Source organism: Eriocheir sinensis, unplaced genomic scaffold (assembly GCF_024679095.1).
Source record: "Eriocheir sinensis breed Jianghai 21 unplaced genomic scaffold, ASM2467909v1 Scaffold591, whole genome shotgun sequence".
NCBI lineage: Eukaryota > Metazoa > Arthropoda > Malacostraca > Decapoda > Varunidae > Eriocheir > Eriocheir sinensis.
In genome coordinates, this window is record NW_026111933.1 from 183656 (window position 1) to 199194 (window position 15539).

Genomic DNA, 15539 nt, shown 5'->3' on the forward strand with positions numbered 1-15539 from the left:
TGTCTTACAATATTAAACCCGCTTTTTGGTGCATGCAGATGAAAATGTTCACGTCGACAAAGTCAGTACGCATGTGAGATAAAAAGAAAAGATACAAATGTCCTTCGTCCACTCCCCAAGAATGGAAAAATAACCTTTTAAACAGTCGGGCATAAAAAAAACGAGTCACACTTCATTTTCCTCTTATACCTGTGAATCGAGTCCGTTTTCTGAAGGGACAAAGAAACAAGACGACAAAAAGCTCTCTCGCACAAACAATAATTTGCTATCTCTTCCGAAACTCATCACCTGAGACTGACAGTCCTCGGCGGAAATAAAGAGGCGTATGAAAAAATTACATTTTGTTAAATCATTTTCAATTTCTGCTCCAGCTAAGCTCCGGGATTATAATTAAAGCTTAGCAATTTTTGTGGAACTCTTAATTAAATTCGTAGCAGGGAATCCCGGCAGAGCTTGCGTGGCCCTGCCTGCTTGCCTGCCTGTCTGTCTGTCTGTCTGGCGGGGTTGGTGGGTCTTGCTGCACCTGTTATTTTTACCTCCACTCCCAGCCTCCTAATACACCTGCTCCTTTATACCTGCACGTCCATCTTTACTTCCATCTATCCTCCACCTTTACCTCACTTGTTTATTTGTTCTTTTACATTTCCACTTTCCACCTTTTTCTCTTTCATCTGTTTCCCTTTATGCATCACCTCCATCTCCATCTTCATCTCCACTTCTCCCTCTTCTCCTCCACCTTCAACTCACTTATTCACCTCATTCAATCTCCATCTCTTCTCCATCCCTTACTCCCTTCTTCATCTGATCTTTTACATCTCGACCTCCATCTCCATCGTCGTCTCCACTTCTACCTCTTCTTCTCCACCTTCTACTCACTTATTCATCTGTTCTTTTACACTTCCACTTTCCACCTCTTTTTATTCCATCTCTTACCTCCTTATACACCTCCACCTCCATCTTCCATCTCATTCACCTCCACCTCTCATAGCTTCTCCACCCTTCCGCTTCCACTGATCATCCTCCACCTTCATTGCTATGGCTATTCTCATCTACCTCAATTTCCACCTCCCATCTCTTCAGCTCCCTTATACGCATCTCACACATCTTTCTCCCTTTCATCTACATTTCTGCCTTCTATACATCTTCACACTATGACCTCATCTCTCCCTTTTCTCCTTCTGTCTCCACCTACATCTCCCATACCGCTCCCACGCCACTTCACCTCTCCTCATGTCTCCTCCTTCCAAGACCTCAGCATCTGCCTTACCCACCACGACCTCATCTCCCCATCTCCTCCTTCCACCTAAACCTACATCTCCCATACCGATCCATCTCAACCTCATTTTTTTTTCGTCTCCTCCTTCCACCACCTCAGCATCCCACCACGACCTCATCTCCCCATCTCCTCCTTCCATCTAAACCCACATCTCCCATACCGATCCCCCTCAACCTCTTTTTTTTTTCGTCTCCTCCTTCCTACTTCACCTCGTACTCCCATACCTGTCTCCGTCACCACTATTCCCCTTCACCTCCTGTCCCCGCTCGCCACCCGCTGGGACCGCTGAACTATTGCTGCCACGCTCAAAATTCATTACTTGTTACACTGTTTTCGCTGTGTTTCAACTACTACTTCTACTACCATGCTCTTTCTTTTTCCCTTTGCGCTTTTCTTTGTTTTCAGAGTCGCCTCAGTAGCGATGAGGTGCCCTGATGGACCTTTAATCTATACTCTGAACCTTTCCTCCTCCTCTGCATGCCTTTAGTTTATGGAGTCTCTTCAAGGGTACTTTTGAGACGGAGGATGTTCGTTATAGTGATTTTTACTGCTACTGTTACTACTACTACTACTACTACTACTACTACTTCTTCTACTACTACTATGACTACTGCTATAATGACAATAATGATATAAATCTTAAATGTTTAAAGGCGGCTTACAGACAGATTACATTTCTCACCAACAATAACAGCTATATCCACATTCTCTCTCTCTCTCTCTCTCTCTCTCTCTCTCTCTCTCTCTCTCTCTCTCTCTCTCTCTCTCTCTCTCTCTCGGGAAATCCCCGGAACTGAGTATTTCATTCGGCCTTGTTCAAACCGTATAATATTTAACTGGTGCCGCCGAGACCACCGTGTGTGTGTGTGTGTGTGTGTGTGTGTGTGTGTGTGTGTGTGTGTGTGTGTGTGTGAACCCTCAGTGGTACTTTTATCCTCAGCACTATTTTTCCACATATTTTTTGCCCTGGGCTGGAGAGGGAGAGAAGAAAAACTATCGTGAATGAAAAGAAAAAGAAAACCTAAAATCAGAATGAAATTAAAATGAAAAAAAAATGTATGTAGAGAACGAATATTAAGGAGAGGAAAACGGGACAAGTCTAATGAATGAATGAATGAATGAATAAATGAATGAGTGAATTGATATGTGATGAATGACGGAATGATGAATGAACTAACATATCTAATGAAATAATAACGAACATCTGGTAGAACTCATCACACATCAAGAAGCTATCGTAAAGCTATCGTACGTTTGTCATATGTTATTGTACGATCGGTGGAATTTATCGTATACGTTATGCAATCACAAGTTACTTACAGGTGATAAAAAAAGTCGTCTCAATAATAATGTCTTTACCACTCGTTCGCTGAAATAGAACTGTTGTAATAATTTGTTTAGATTTAAATTGGTATTATAAAACACTTTCGCTTCTCACATCAACTATTTATAAACGTCAAAGAGTGGGTCAGCCGGGTTCTAATGAGTGTTTCTTAAGGTTCACGGTACAGAAGAAGGGTCACACTACCACCAGGGTCCTAAAACTGCTCCTGGAAATGCCTACAACTCCTACGAAAGTCTTGTCAAATATGTGTTCTTGGGCGGCGAAATGTCTTAAAATACGACCCAACTATTTCGTCGCCCAAGAACACAAATTTAACAAGGCTTTCGTAGCAGTTGTGGGCATTTCCAGGAGTAGTTTTATGACCCTGGTTGTAGTGTGACCCTTCCTCTGTACCGTGAACCTAAAGAAACACTCATTAGAACCCGATTGATCCCCTCTTTCACCTTTAGAAATAGATGATGTGAAAAGGGAAAGTATCTTATAATACCGACCTTTTACACTTGATCAAAACCAATATCGTGTCGTTCTAACATCACCAATTCTACACTCTATTAAAAAAAGACGCGGCTCACTAACGAAAAAACTTCCAACAGCCCAACGTGACTAAGTTGTACAGGAGTCTCGCAAAAGTTTCACGTGATGATAACATGTTACATCGTGGCGTTACGAAGTTTTATTGGACACGCACGCGGCTGCTGGATATTCACGATCGTTACTGAGGGGTTCACCTGTGCGTGGGCGGCGGGCATGTGCTGGTACACACTCACCTGGACAGATACTTCGGTGTTATCGCATTTTTACCAGAATTTTGACCATGTAGATACTGACCAAAGACGGACAAATAGTAAATAAGCATACTAACATTGGGGAAAATAATAAAGAAACCATTATTGATCCCTCTTGCAGACTCCTTACGTTCTTTTGTTCTTATGTTCGTTAGTAATTACGGAAAAAGTCTAGGGAAAAATAGTAGCGAGCTTCAATTATTTCCCATTTTCTTCTCTACAGAATTTATGGTTGCCAAACATTCCGACGTAAGCCATTTTTTTTTTTTTTTTCATGTGACGGATGACCTTACAGAATATTTCAGTGGGAGGAACGTAATTAGAATGGTGCGGTTTTTTTATTTATTTACTTTTTGTCAGACAGTGAACACAGCAAGTCCCTTCCCTCGTTACCCTCCTCTTTTCTTCTCCCTTCTCCTTTACCTTTCTGCCTTTGCCTCCCTTGCTCCGTACGTCCTCTGCCTCTAAGTGCTGCCCTCCCCTTCTCTTATACTCTGCTCGCACGGAGGGGGGTGAGATAAGGGAGGGAGGCTAGAGTTCAGTGTTGCCAAATTATCGTAATCATCGCATTGAGTTTTCTTAGTCTCTGACCGATAACTATACCAAAAGAACAAACCAACATCAATGAATAACAGTTTTAACGCTAACTCTAATTTTCTATCGTTGTTTGTGTGGCTACGATCGTCTTGGAGCATAAAAATGATAAATCCAATCTTCATAGTACGATAATTTGGCAACGCTGCTGGAGTCCCTCAGTGCCAGAGGCTTAAGGCCCCCGGCTGAAGAAGAGGAAAAATAATGGGCAGTACAAAAGCGAACACAACTGATGCAAGGAAAAGTTCAGATAAAAAAATAATATTGTTTGAGAAAAAATCGTAAGCTAACAGAGAAGAAACTAAAAAGTGTATGTGGTGTGTGTGTGTGTGTGTGTGTGTGTGTGTGTGTGTGTGTGTGTCATTCTAGTAGTCTATGTGCAAGGAATTGGTGAGCCGTTTTATGTGATGTTTCAAAAAGTAAACAAGTAAGAAAAATACATTGATAATAATTGTGTGCGTGTGTGTGCCAGATGGAAACTACGAGACAGAGGCAGAAACAGAGAGACAGTGACAGACAGACAGAGACAGACAGAAGGCACAGCGCGGCACAGCACAACACAAGTAGGTCACCCGCAGCTCATGCTCAGGTAAATCTGCGAAGGTTACGACAAGTGCGTGTAATTTTGCGGGCGCTTGGTGTGTGGCGCGGGCAGTAAACAGGCCGTATAAACAAGGATTAAGGCTACTTCAAGGCGCCCTTACTATGGTTTACGGCCGCGGTTTGTTGCGCCTGGTAGAAACTCTCATACATCTGGAAGGAGTTGTCATACGCTTGGAAGAAATCATTACTGGTATGTCTGTCATGTTATCGTATATTTGACAGAATTTACTTACACGTTCGGTAGATGGCGTTGTATGTCACTAAATTATCAAATCTTAGGCATAGATAAGAATTTTTTTTTCGCAGGTTACCGCAAATCTATAGTATAAATAGATCGTACGGCAGTCAAAGGTTATCGTATGGCTGGCAAAACGTATTACTTGCAATTATAATTTCAGTCATGTTATTTTATTTCCAGCAAAGTTATCGCCTGAGCAAACTACAGTACGTCTGGAAGGAGCTACCGTGCGTCAGGCAGAAATGATCTCCCTTCCCCTGCGTCTTCTTTTCTACACTCCTTTATGTGCAAGGCTCCTTCCCCTCCCCTCCTCCTCCTTCTCCTCCGCCTCCTCCTCCTCCTCGCCAACACTAACATTACAACGCAATAAAACCACCACTACACCAGCTACCACTTCTTTTCTCCTCACCTCTAATGACCCTCTCCATCACCACCTGCACCACCTCTCTCTCCCCTCTCTCTCTTCATTCCACCTTCTCCATCACTTCATCCTCCCTTCTTCCTTTTCCACTCATTCTTCCCTCCATAAACATTTCTTCGCTATACAACTACAACGCGCACACACACACACACACACACACACACACACACACACACACACACACACACACACACCTACAAGGCCCTCTTCGTGATCTATCCTTTTGTGTGATTCATGGAGGCCGTCTAAATTATCTGTAGCTCGGGCGCCGTGGAAGCATGCGTGCGAGGAAGGAGGAGGAGGAGGAGGAGGAGGAGGAGGAGGAGGAGGAGGAGTAGAAGGAAAATAAAGACGAAGGTAAAGAAAAGGGAGAATGGAAGTAAGCTTTGTAATGTTAGAAGAAATTTAGGTGTTCTCTTCCTAAGTTTACACACACACACACACACACACACACACACACACACACACACACACACACACACACACACACACTTATATTCCAATAAAGAGAGGCTTTTAAGCGATAATGACTTTTTTCAACTTTTTTTTCCCACTTTTTTTTTCCCTTCATGTCACATCGAAGTTCCTAGAAAAGAGATTTTTATTTTTTGACGAGGAAATTAAATCCGTCATTGGCAGTCTGTCGAAACTTCATCAACCAGTCATGAACAAGAAGCCGAGTGCGACGTGATTTTTGTCGAGAGAGAGAGAGAGAGAGAGAGAGAGAGAGAGAGAGAGAGAGAGAGAGAGAGAGAGAGAGAGAGAGAGAGAGAGAGAGAGAGAGAGAGAGAGAGAGAGAGAGAGAGAGAGAGAGAGAGAGAGAGAGAAAGGAAGGAAGGAAAGAAGGAAGGAAGAAGGAAAGATAGAAAGAAAAAAAAGAATGAAAAGGAAAGAAAAAACAATAAAAATGCCAAAAAAGAAAGAAAAATTACAAAAAAGAAAGAAAAATGACAGAGAGAGAGAGAGAGAGAGAGAGAGAGAGAGAGAGAGAGAGAGAGAGAGAGAGAGAGAGAGAGAGAGAGAACAAAAACAAAGTACAATCATTACAAAAAAAGTTCCTTTTCTGCCTTCTAGAAAAGTTGAAAGACACCACTTTGAAATACTAGTCAGAGAAAGGAAAAAAATACCAACACCTCCAAAGAAAAAGAGCAAGACAGTGAAAGACCAGCGAAGAGAAACTATTTATACTTCACATCACCTGCCCCCCCCCCCCCCCCTCCCCTTTCCCTTTCACTACCTTCCATACAACATCACTTCACTACACAATTTAACCTCACTTTACCTCCCCTAACATTACCTTCCCTTTACCTACATGCCTCTATACTATACATATCTACTATATACCCCTACATACATCTAAATACATCTCACACTGATCTCTTCACATCACTAAGCAACGTCACTTCACCAAACTCTCCTCACATGACTATCTTATTATCTTTCACTACCTCCTCGATAAACCTCTTTTCTTATCAATACTTCACTCCATTTTTTCTTAATTACTTTGTCTCCTCGTATTGACACCTCACTCATTATCTTTGGCTACTAAAATACACCTCTTCTTATCAACACTTCACTCCCATTTATCTCACTTCTCTTTAACTCATCTCACCTTAACTCACACTACCTAACCTTATCTGATTTTACATTACCTCACCTCACACCACCTCACAATAACTCACTACACTACCTCATATCACCTCATATTACCTCCCTATACTACCTCACCTCACATCACCTCTCCTCATTTCACATCACAGCATCTCACATCACATCACTTCATCTCAGAGCACTTCACACAGCATCTCACATCACATCATTTCATCTCAGAGCACTTAACTTCGCATAACCTCGCTTCGCACTACCTAACATCACCTGACCTCACCTGACCTCACATCACATCAATCCCCTTTATCTCGAGCACTTCACCACACCTCAACTTGCATCACATCCCCTTACCTCACCTCACATCACATCAGCATCACCTCCCGTCATCTCCAAGCACTTCACCATGCCTCGCTCCTCACAGCCTCATCTTCATTCCGGAGCCCAACCGAGACACCACAAGGGGGGTTTATGTTCTCGTTATTGGTCATTAGGACGTATACAGCGACGTAAATGCGACTTATAATGACGCCACTATGTAAACACACCTCGGGGAAAAGGGGAGAGGGGGGAGGAAACGGGGGGGAGGGAGGGGAAGGGGGATGAAAGGGAGTGTGTGAAATTTTAGCGCTTGTGTCAGCAGTGAACAAGTAAAAGTTAGAAATTCCTCTTTTTTTGTCTATCGCGAAGTAGGAGGAGCATAAGGAGGAGGAAGAGGAGGAGGAGGAGGAAGGGAAGAGGTGGTGGAGATGAGGTTTTTATGTCCATCAAGACAGACAGACAGACAGAACGCTTGGGTTAATGTTACGACTTCATTTTTCTTGTGTGTGTGTGTGTGTGTGTTTGTGTGTGTGTGTGTGTGTGTGTGTGTGTGTGTGTGTGTGTGTGTGTGTGTGTGTGTGTGTGTCTCCATGCCTCTTCATTCGTCTATTTTCCATTTCTACTTCCTATTTATGAAGCGGAATGAAGTACTCTTTTTTTCCCCTTCCTTTTCTCCCTTTCTCCTCCCTCCTTAAAATCATCACTACCACCTCATTCTCCCAGTCCCTTTCCTCCTCAATTTTCTCCACTTTACTTCGTGTTCTTGGGAGGAGATGAGAAGCACCTCCCTCCCAAAACTATGTCCCCGTTCTCATCCCCTTCCCTTCCCATTCCCCTCCCTACCTCTCTCCCTTAACATGAACCTTCTGCATGCGTAAGGGTGTTCGTGTGGGTATAGGAGAATATGTATGTGGTGGGAGGAAGGGAGTGGAGAGGAAGGGGGGACACGAGTAGGAAGATGTGTGTGTAGTGGGGGAGGAGGTGATGAAGGGGAAGGAAAGGGGAGCGGGTAAAAGGATGTGTGTGTGTAGAGGGGGAAGGAGGGGTAGGAGGGGGAAGGGGGGGAGCAGGTAGGAGGAGGTGTGTGTGTGAAGGGAGGTAAGAGGGGGTTGGAGGGAAAGGAGGGGAACGGGGAGGTAGATGTGAGGGGGGGGGGAGGTAGGAGGGAAAGGGAGGGTGCAGGTAGGAGGATGTGTTTAAGTGGGTGGTGTACGGGGGTTAGGGGGGGGGCTTTTCACGCTCCTGAGATCATACCTATTCCAGGTCGTGAAGGGGTGAAGGGGCTGCGGGAGGGGGTGCGGAGGTGTGCTTCTGATTGTGGTGCGAGTCTTCCATCTACGTAATGAGCGGCGCCAGTGGTCTGTGCCTCATTACAGCATATGAGAGAGGTCCTAGGTTGCTCTCTCTCTCTCTCTCTCTCTCTCTCTCTCTCTCTCTCTCTCTCTCTCTCTCTCTCTCTCTCTCTGTGGTAAATGTCTTCTGCTCCTTTATTTTTTTCCATCTGCTTTAGTTTAGTTAGTATAGAATAAGTTTCCTCCTCCTCCTTTTCTTCTTCCTTCTTTTTTATTCTTATTTCTCCTTTTCCTCCTACTTCTACCTCTTTACTCTCCCTTTCCTTCCTCCTTTCCTTTTCTTACTTCCATCCCTTACCTTTCCCTCTTCCTCCTCCTCCTCCGCCTCCTCTTTTCCTCAATCTATTCACTCTTTCTTTCCCTTCCTTCTTTCTTTCCTCTTCTTACTCCCATTCCTTACCTCTTCCTTTTTCTCCTCCTCCTCATCCTATCCTCAACCTCTTTACTCTTCCTTTCCTCCCTTCTATCCTCTTCTGGCTCCTTCACCTTTTTCTGTACTCCTAGCAGCCATTCTCCCCTTTCCAGGTATTCTCAGTTTGTGTATCCAGGTATAGATTAACCAGGTGACGGTCATTAGCGTTGAGGTAGGATGAAAGGTCTCAAAGTCGTCTGGAAGATAAGTGTTATGATCTGAGGTAAGGCTGACACACATGGGCGGATATAATTAGTAGTAGTAGTAGTAGTAGTAGTAGTAGTAGTAGTAGTAGTAGTAGTAGTAGTAGTAGTAGATGGTGGTGGTGCGTCGCCGAGTGGAAGGAAGTAAGGAAGTAGGAAAGAAAGGAAGAAAGAAATGAAAAAATGGAAGGAGGGAGGGGGAAAATAAGTAGAGAAAGGAAGGAGGGAAAAAAGGAATAACAGAAGGAAGGAAGGAAGGAGAGGGTGGGACAGAGGGGCAGTGAGTGATGGGGAGGAGGGGGAAGCGGGACGTCTGAGGGAGGGAGGGAGGGAAGTAGGAAGGAAGAATATAGAGTGGTAAGAAAAGGGGCAGGAAGGGACAGGGAAAGGGAAAGAAGGAGGGAGGGAGATAACCAGGAGGGGCCGGGAAAGAGGTAGACAGGAGCAGAGAGGAGGTGAAAGAAACAAGGCGGCAGAGTCAGAGAAGAGATGAAGATGAAGAAAGAATGCTGGCAGGGAAAAGGAGATGAAAGGAGGGAGGTGAAAGAAGGCAAGGATATGAAAGAAGCATACTGGCAGGAAAGGAGGCAGGGAAGAGGCAGAAAGGAGATGAAAGAAACAGCGAGGTAGAGTCAGAGAGAAGGTGAAGGAAGCAAGGAGGAGAGAAACAGGGAGGCAGAAATGAGCTGAAGGAAGGAAACAGGCAGGCAGGGAGTAGGAGGGAGGCAGATGAGGTGGGGAAGACAGGGAAGGAGAGATGGAGGGAAGGTAAAAGAAGAAAGCAGAGAAGGAAATAAGGAGAAGCAAAAAGGAGTTGAAGGAAGGAAACAGGCTGGCAGGGAGAGTGAGGGGTGCAAGGTAGAGACAGGGAGATGTGAAGAAAGAAGGTAGAGAAAGAGAGGAGGTGCAAGAAGGCAAGGAGAGGCAGAAAAGAGGTACTAGAAGAAGCATACAAAGAGGAAAAGGGGCAGAGAAGAGGCAGAGTAGAAATGAAAGAAGCACACTGGCAGGAGAAGTGACAGAAGGCAAGGAGAGGAAGGGAAATTGAATAAGCAGGTTGGCAGGGAGGATGGAGGGAGGGTGCACGGTAGGTCGAGGCAGGGCACGTGGCATGGCAGGCAAGACACGGCGTCGGAGTTTCCCTCGGTCTTGTGTAGTACGAGTGGCAATTTTCCGGCCGGTGAAGTTAACAGCAATAAATTTTAAGCTGCGGCGGCCGTCTCTTGGTATTCTGCGCGGGCCCGCCTCCTGACCCCAAAATTCACATTATCATCAGTCAACCATTCAGAGCAACACCGATTGTCAGACGCGCTAAAAGGAGAATTCTTCCTCCTTCCTCCGTCCAACTTTTTCCCCTTCCTCCTCCTCCTCCTCCTCCTGCTCCTCCATTTTACGAGTGGAGGCGACGGCGAGGGCATTTCAAGTGATTATTCAACGTGAGATTTATTTACTACAAGAAGAGGGGAAGTGAGGGAGTGTTCCATCTCCTTCTCCTTCTCTCTCTCTCTCTCTCTCTCTTCCCTCTTACACTTCCTTCCCTCTTTCTCTCTCCTTCCCTTTTCCTCGTCCAGTGGTTAATAGAGTTGGTAAGGCGGCAAGAGTGGCATGGAAGGTATATGAAGAGTCAAGGAAGGAAGAAAGGAAGGAAGGAAGTAAGGATGGAAGGAGAAAGGGGAGAAAGACGAAATGAAGGTTTTGGTTAAGAAATAAGGATAAATAGTAAAGAGAGGGTGAAGGAGACGGAGGAGGAACGGAAGGAGGTGGAGGGAGAAGAGGAAGAATATGAAGAGGAGGAGGGGGAAGGGGTGGAGGAGGATGGAAAGTAAGAGGGTAAGAGGTAAAGGAAGGCCTATGGAGTTTACCGTCTTGTTGAACTCAAATATTTTCGTATTCATATAATTAATTCAGGTACGCCTTCTACCTGGGTCAAAGAGAAGGCAGGTAACACACACACACACACACACACACACACACACACACACACACACACACACACACACACACACACACACACACTTCCCCTCTCTCTTCCCCCCTCTCTCGCTCTCTCCCATTCACACATAAAGACCAATCAACAGCCTCCACTTCACCTGCGTAAGTCCCTCATTAGCGTGTGAGGCAGGTGTATAGGACCCTCTGTGACCCCTTGGAACCAAAGTCCTTAAACGCTGGAAATGAAGAAAGAGAGAGAGGAGGAATAGGGTGAAGAAGAAGAAGAAGAAAAAGAAGAAGAAGAAGAAGAAGAAGAAGAAGAAGAAGAAGAAGAAGAAGAAGATGATGAAAACAGAAATAAGTATGAAAAACAAGAATGAAGGAAATATGAGTGGTTGAAGAGAGAGAGAGAGAGAGAGAGAGAGAGAGAGAGAGAGAGAGAGAGAGAGAGAGAGAGAGAGAGAGAGAATAGAATAATAATAATAATAAAAACACAGAATATGGATAGATTGACCTTTTTTTTTGCCTCCTTTCAAGTGCATCATGGCTACTCGGGACGGGCCGCTGCAGGAGGAGAAGCCTCATGGAGCGAATTTTTAACATTTACATATGAAAGCTGTTGGTCCTGCGAGGCTGTGTCCGTCCCACCCCTTGGCCCCCTCTCTGTCCTGCTCTTCCCCTACCCTCTTTTGCCTTGTATTGCCCCGTCCTGTCCTCGTCACCGTCCTCGTCCTCGCCTCGCTATTTCAAAGTTCTTTTCCATCTGATCATACTTGCACACGAAGGACCATTTTCTGTATACATACATACATACATACATATACATACATACATACATACATAGGACTTACGTACACATTATACATCCTTAGAGGACTCTCATTCCCTCAGTACACAGCCTGATTATTTACTTGTACTTAATATACTACACAAACATCATTTTAACTACCATATCCTTGTTATAAACCTATTGATTACACACTCTTTATACACTCTTACCAGCCTCTCATCCCTCATACACTCCCTCCCTATTACCACATACCTATCACACCCTTATTCCTATCCTTGCATGTCCCTAATACACACCCAAAATCGGCCATATCCCCAGTACAGGTTTTCCTTATTGCCACATCACGAATATGTCCACACCCCTTGCTACCACATCTTCAATACACACCTTCCTTACTACACTTATTCCTACCACATCCCTGCTACACACACTCATTCTCACACCCTTCTGACAACCACATCCCACGAGAACCCTAATCCTTGTACCCGCTTTACTGTGTACCATCTCCTCGTGACACATCCTTCCTACTTGCACATCCCCGTTATGAAATACTAACCTCTGATATGCAACTTTAGCTCTTGCAACATGGGGGAACAAAAATGATAATAAGTTGAAGAAAAGGAGAAAGAGAAGATGATGAGGAAGAGGAAGATGATGAAATGAAGAAGAAGAAGAAGAAGAAGAAGAGAAGAAAGAAAAAGACGATGAAAATGACGAAAAGGAAAAAAAAGAAGAGGCAGAAGAAAAAAAAAACGATAATAATGTTCGATGAAAATAAAACACATACGCATCAAGCCATCAACACACACACACACACACACACACACACACACACACACACACACACACACACACACACACACACATGAAGGGGGGGAGGTGGAGGGGAGTGAATCAAGCGTGAATAATGCATGCCACGTAAGACTTTTTATCCTCCTAAGTTTGCCCGAGTCTAGCTTTCTATTTTTCCCTCATCAGATTAACGAGTCCGGAAAAGTTGAGAATCCGGTGGCTATCGGGGAGTAGCACGCCGGAGGGAGGAGAGAGAGAGGGAGAGAGAGGGAGGGAAAAGGAAGGAGAGGAGAGGCAAGACTGAGGAAAGATTGAGAGGGACGGACGGAAGGGTGATGGGACGAATGAATGCAAGGAGAGGAAAACAGTATGAAAAAGGGGAATAGAAAGGGATAGTATAGAAAGGAAAGGTGGGAGGGAGTAAAGAAGGGCAAAGAGAGAGCGAGTGAGAAAAGATGATAATAAGAAGGGAGTGGTGGTAGGTAAGGAGGAGGGGAAAGAAGGAAGGGAGGTAGGAGGAGAAGAAGGGAAAGAAGGGCAAAGTTAAAAGTCAAACACAATAGACAAGACAGAAAAAAAGACCTTCCAGGAAAAACTAAGACAATGACCCTGAGGTATTGGCTACAGTGATTCGCTTCTGGGAGGAGGAAGAAGAAGAGGAAGAAGAGGAAACGAAGATGAGGAGGAGGAACAGCAGGTGGGAACTGAGGGAGACGGAGCAGACAGAGGGCAATAAATAAGGTAAGAAACGCCACGATAAAGTTAAAAAAAAAAAACTTCAGCGGATAAAAAAAAATCGACTACCTGTTGTAAAAAAAATGAATAAAATGCCCCTAAAATCTGCTTTGACAAGGAACCTTAAATAAAGAGGAAATCAGAAGGTTAATACACACTCCCGGGGCAAAAAAAGTGAAGTGAACGAGCGGAGCGTACAAAGAGAGAGAAAGAGAAGCAAAAAGAAAAGTGAGAGAAGAAGAAAAATACGAACGAACAAACGCCATTACGGGAAACAAAGGAAACAGGAGGAAAAAAAAGTGGAAAAATATAAGATTTACACACACGGAGGAAGGAGGACGAGGAGGAGGAGGAGGAGGAGGAGGAGGAGGAGGAGGAGAAGGAGGAGGAGGAGGAGGAGGAGGAGGAGGAGGAGAAGGAGTAGAAGGAGTAGGAGGAGGAGGAGGAGGTGGTGGTGGAGAAGGAGGAGGAAGAGGAGCCATATAAGAGGAAACAAGGGAAGAAAATGAAAATAAAGATTCGAAAAGCAGAAAGAGATGGTGAAGTAAAAACGAAACTATGAAATTCCAATATGAAAAAAACAGTATCACAAAAAAAAAAAAATAACTGCAGGTTGTTTATGCAGGGAAAAATATTATTCGTCTATTTTCTCCATATATACACTAAAAAAAATAATTAATAAGTTTACAAAAATATCACAAATAGAAAAATACATAAGGTCGTATTCTAAAGCATTTCGTCGCCCAAGTTCACATATTTGCCAAGCCTTTCGTAGGAGTTTTGGGCATTTCCAGGAGTAGTTTTATGACCCTGGTGGTAGTTTGACCCTTCCTCTGTATCGTGAACCTAATGAAACACTTATTAGAACAAGATTGACCCCCTCTTTGACCTTTAGAAATAGCTGATATGAAAACTGAAAGTGTCCTACGATACCTGTTCTCCTGTATTCTCGTAACAATAAATAATTTCAAGAGGGAATAAAAATGTCAACGAAATAAAAACACTGCATTTAGGAATCTACAGTAACCATGACAGTAACGTAGAAAGTAGAAACAAGACCCGAGCAACAGTGGCAATGGGGTGACCCGTGTTGTCCTTCTCACCTCAAGCTGCCGCGCGTGAGTTGGCGTGTTCTCGTATCAAGACAATTACTTCTTAACCTGAGACACGCGAACGTACAGGCGACTCGTAACTACTGAGGGGGCGCTGAGAGAGAGAGAGAGAGAGAGAGAGAGAGAGAGAGAGAGAGAGAGAGAGAGAGAGAGAGAGAGAGAGAGAGAGAGAGAGAGAGAGAGAGAGAGAGAGAGAGAGAGAGAGAGAGAGAGAGAGAGAGAGAGAGAGAGAGAGAGAGAGAGAGAGAGAGAGAGAGAGAGAGAGAGAGAGAGAGAGAGAGAGAGAGAGAGAGAGAGAGAGAGAAAATCATACGGGCATCTAAGTAAACAGCTACATTTCCATCAAGAACCTAATCAAACACACAGACAATGAGAGAGAGAGAGAGAGAGAGAGAGAGAGAGAGAGAATATATATACATCCGGCAATATTCTTATATACTAAACATTTCAGGCTTGCATGACGACCATTTTCCAAGACCACGGAGATGATTCAGCGGGTTTTCGTGAGTGATACTTCCCGTTCATGGCGCAGATATCGTGTAAAGCAATCACTGAATTACAGGATCACTAAAGAGTTCATGAAAATCCCAGCAATTTAAACGAGAGGCTTTTCATATTGGCGTTCTAAGGTCCCGATACGTTTGCGGATAAGAACTCAAGATTACCATTAGGAGTGAAGAGGATGAACGGAATTAAGAATGTTAGACGGTTCGGAAATTGAGATGGTTTGGACATTTGCGGAGGAGGCTGATTGATTGGGGGAAGATGTGATGGGTATATAGAGCTAGACATCTTTTCTTCACCCGATCCATCTTGCTTAACCCATCCCGAACACCATGCGACAATCGACAAGACTCCCATCCTCCCCGTCCATCCCTACACACCCACCTCCTCCCCCAGCTGACGCCCCACACTTTCCAGGTCCCGCCAGGTCGACACGGGAAGCCACCCACTTGCCCTGGAGAGTGTGGCGAGCGCGAAACAGCAAGAGACAGCGCCCAGGCAAGCGTGAAGGAGCAAATT

At 44.5% G+C, this 15539-nt stretch overlaps 1 long non-coding RNA gene across 2 annotated transcripts in view; it reads right to left on the bottom strand.

The window, feature by feature from the left end:
* LOC126993247 (uncharacterized) overlaps positions 1-15539 on the bottom strand; it is a 54377-nt gene that overhangs the window by 20474 nt on the left and 18364 nt on the right. The window lies entirely within an intron of this gene.